This window comes from Micromys minutus (assembly GCF_963924665.1).
Source record: "Micromys minutus genome assembly, chromosome: 4".
Classification (NCBI taxonomy): Eukaryota; Metazoa; Chordata; class Mammalia; order Rodentia; family Muridae; genus Micromys; species Micromys minutus.
Window position 1 is genome coordinate 42192437 of NC_137973.1, and position 4346 is coordinate 42196782.

The 4346-nt window shown below is 46.7% G+C and overlaps 1 pseudogene across 1 annotated transcript; it reads right to left on the reverse strand.

Moving 5' to 3' along the window:
• Positions 1-566: 566 nt before the first annotated feature.
• On the reverse strand, positions 567-1142 carry LOC308420411 (large ribosomal subunit protein uL13-like; annotated as a pseudogene). The gene has a single exon. The product of its transcript is annotated as a large ribosomal subunit protein uL13-like (transcript).
• Positions 1143-4346: the final 3204 nt, after the last annotated feature.

Sequence of the window (4346 nt, forward strand, 5' to 3'; positions counted from 1 at the left end):
AGGCCTTCCAGGTACACCAAAGTCTCCAGCCAATGACCTTTGCCCATCCTGAATGTCTCGGCCCTCAGAACCCCATAATTTTATGAGCCTTGAATCACCCTAAATAAAGTCGATCTGCCTGCTGACAAGGGGTCCAGTGTGTTCATTCACTGCATGTACTCACAGGGCTTCCGAACCCTCTGTTCGACTTTTCTACTCCCCTTTCCCTTGTGGTCCCAAACGGCCAACAATCCACAAGGGTAGAGAGACCCACAAGGGTGGTTTGCTCCTGTGTTTTGAGACAGGGTCTTACTATGCAGACACAGGCTGGCCTCAAACTCCAAATCACCCTGTCCCTGGAATGTCAGGCATGCAGTGCCATCGCTCTTTTTGATCAAGCCACAAAAGACTTAGGTTAGAGCTTCCAAGACAACTCACCTGGTAAAACCTATAGCATCAGTGAGTGTGGAGAGTTGTTCTTTGTTTGTTTTGTTTTGTTTTGTTTTGTTCTTGTTGGTTTTTGTTTTTTTGGGGGTTTTTTTTTTTTGTTTGTTTGTTTGGTTTTTGAGGCACTGTCTTTATTGGGTTCACACCAGTAGTCCATTAGTCTTGAGGACCTCTGTGAACTTGCAGATTTTCTTCTCCACATTCTTTTCTGCCTGTTTCCATAGTCCTAAGGGCTGTTTCTTCTTCTGATAGTAGATCTTAGCCTTTTCCTTCTATTTCTCCTCCAGAGTGGCTGTCACCGCCTGGAACTTTCACCCGACCTCATGAGACAGACAACCCAGGTAAGCAAACTTTCTGACAGGCTTTAACAGCACAACCTTGAGGGCAGCAGGGACCACCATCCGCTTTTGTCATAGAATGAAGGGATCCCATCCAACACCCTGAGGCACTCCAGGGCAGCCTGGCTTGGTCTTGTGGGGCAGCATGCCTCACACAGTGCACCAAAAAAATGCAGCTCGGAGCTCGGAAGTGGTAGGGGCTTCGAGAAAGGCGAGATACTTTAACTTGTTTCTGTAGAACTTTCCAGGAATGTTGATGTCCTCACAATGTACAACCACCACCTTCCGGCCCAGTCCTACCTGCTTGGCCACAATGGCTGCCAGACAGCCCAGAAGATGGCCTGGGCCATCCAGTATTAGAACCTGCTCCTCAGTCATCCTCCACAGCCGTCTGGGACAGCGAGAGTTGTTCTTTTATGTAAACAGAAAGGTTGTTACAACTCCAAAGTCAAAGTTGTCTTGAGTTACTCTAGCTTTATTAGTACGCAGTCTGTTGCTCACTTCTGTGTATGGCGTAATATTCCCGTTACTGGAACTCCAAAACTACTTAATGAAATTAACTTCAAGAACAAACCAACCCTAGTAAAACCGTCCTGTTATAGTTTGAATGAGAAATGTCTCCTGAAGGTGAATGTGCCGGGGCACCTGGTCCCAGTTTGGGAAAATGAAGTATTGTGGGGAAAGCGCATCACTAGGGGTGAGCTTTGTGGCTTTGTTTTTATTTGTTTGTTTGTTTTGTTTGGGGCTTTTTAAAGACTTTTATTTTTATTTGTTTGTTTATCTATTTTGATTTTTTGAGACAGGGTTCCTCTGTGTAGCCCTGGCTGTCCTGGAACTCACTCTGTAGACCAGACTGTCCTTGAATTCATAAGAGAGTCTCACGCCTATGCCTCCAGAGTGCACATAAATGGACCACCACTGCCCGGCAGCTTTGAGGTTTTACAGCCCATCCCTACCTCCTGTCTTGTAGCCCACCCCCCACATGGTCTCCCACCACCCTAATTCCAGACTGCCTGTCAGAGCAAAGATTGACTCTACCCCTCTGGAATTGTAATCAAAAAAACAAATTCTTTCTTCCTAAAGCTGCCTTGGTCAGAGTGTTTTATCACCGCAATAAAAGTAAAGCATGGTCTTTGTCCACTGATGCCCGCCCACCCCTCCGATAACCCTCACAGTGTTTGTCCTGCCAAGTGGGTGGTGCTCCCCTTAAACCCCAGCATGTGGGAAGAAAGGCAAGCAGAGCTCTGTGGGTTCCAGGCCAGCCAGGGCTACACAGTGAGGTTGTTTCTCAAAAACAAAACTACGTGCTATTCCATCATTAGGACGTCTACCTACCTCGTCACTCCTTAACAAATCCAACCCAACATCAGCTTCAACGCCTGTCACAGAACTCATCTACACCTGTGGTTCTTCTGAAAATTGCTTTTTGAGTCTTCCATCTTCAAGCCCTGCTCTGGTCTGCCTGCCGATCCGACTTACCCAGGTTGCCATTCAACACTTATATGGACAATATTTTCCCAATGCATAAATCCAGGTAACCAACCTCCACCTCAAAGACCAATACTGACTTAGCAGCAGCAAAAGAAACCCTGCCCCAACCCTACCACACCTCAGTGGTCAACTTGAGGAAGCCAGAGACTTGAATTCAGTGACCAGGTTCCCTTGGTCCCTCCTCTATCTTCCTTTTCCTATGAAGACATTCCTTCATTTCTTCTTCATAGAAAAAAAAACAGAAAAGCTGGGAATGTTGGACCACAGACCCCCTCACTCCCTCCTGTGTCTCGGCAGTGAGGCCAGGCCTCCTCTGCTGCTCTCTGCCTCCCGTGAGGAAAAAGGGAACGCACAGGCAAACATTCTGTATCTCTCAGTCTAAACAAACAATTCCATTGTCCCCTGTACACACACCCCTGCCACCTTGAAACTGGTGGCATACTCCCCAGCCCTAGGGAACACTAAAGTAAGGCTTTTCTAGCTTTTACTCTCTCTGTCTCTCTGTCTCTCCTCTCTAGGCCCTACCATATTGCACACACCCTCCTGTTGTGTTACTCTTTCTTTCCTTCCTTCTTTCTCCTTCTTTTTTAAAAGTTTTGTTTGTTTATTTAATATATGTGAGTGCCCTGTCTTCACACACCAGAAGAGGGCATCAGATCCCATTACAGATGGTTGTGAGCCATCATGTGGTTTCTGGGAATTGAACTCAGGACCTCTGGAAGAGCAGCCAGTGCTCTTAGCCGCTGAGCTGAGCCGTCTCTCCAGCCCCACTTTCTCTTTCTCCGTGAAGCTCCTCTCCAGGTTTTAAGGAGGAGCTTCTTGCATTAGTTACTTTTTGTTGCTATGATCGAATCCCATGACCAAAAAGCAACTTGTGGATGATGGAGTTTATTTTGGTATTTGGTTCCAGAAGGAGCAGTCACAATGGCAGAGGAGCCATGACAGCTAACAGCAGGAAAGGGAGAGAGGGCATCTCCAAGTGTGAGCATGGAGCAGAGAAAAGCAAAACTGGACGTGGAACAAGGCTCTAAACACAAAACCTGCTCCTAGTGACTGACTGATTCTTCCAGCAAGGCTCCACCTCCTACTCAGAGTGTATCCTTCCCAGACAGTGCCACCGAGTAGAGGAGCCGAGTATTCAAATACTTGAGCCTACGGGGACCGCCACACCTCCTCTCCTTTCCCTGAAGGCTCTGCCATGCTATCTCTGATAGGACGTTCACTGGAGATCCAGATCGATCTCTAACCTCAAGGGCCAATCACAGCCCCTCTCCATGATCACAAGGATCTCTCACCTAACTAAGATCACTTCTGCAGAGCAATTTCACATCAGCTTCTTTCCGAAAACTGCTACTCTGACTTTTAAAAAAATTATTATTTGTGTATAGGTATGTGTATATGTGTACACGCGTGTGTATATGCATGGGTACATACAAGTGGTGCCCGCAGAGATCAGAAAGGTGTTGTTAGATCCCGCGGAGCTGGAGCCATAATGCGAGTGCTGGGAGCTGAAACCAGGTCCTCTGGAGGAGCAGCAACGCCCTTAGCCGCTGAGCCGTCTCCCCAGCTCCGTCACTTTAACTTTTAATACCACATAAGTCTGCCGACCTGAACTTGATCCCAAGAGCATACATAAAAATAAAAACAGGAAACTTGTCTCCTCGAAGTTGTCTCCTGACTTCCACAAGTATGCTGTGGCATGTCCGTGCCCACCTATATACAATATAACAAAAGTTTGGTTTTTTTTTTTTAAGAGTTCACTAAGATACTTAGATGACTACAGCTCGATGCACACAAGTCCCAACCATATACAGTGATATGTATTTATACATTTTTGCTTCTCAGTTTTATTTTATGAACACAGTTGATCGGCTCACAATAGTTACACCCACAAGACTGATATTAGTGTTTACAGGTATGGGGGAGGGGCAGATGAATTCCTGAGTGAATGTCTATTATTGACAAGGGCCCCAGCTCCTCAGATGCATGGGAGCTGGCAAGATTTCCTGCCCATTTGCAAATGCTGCTGGTGCGTGCAGAGAGCATGGACTACAACTTCCTCATCTTAGATGTTTACAGCCGAGACTCCCT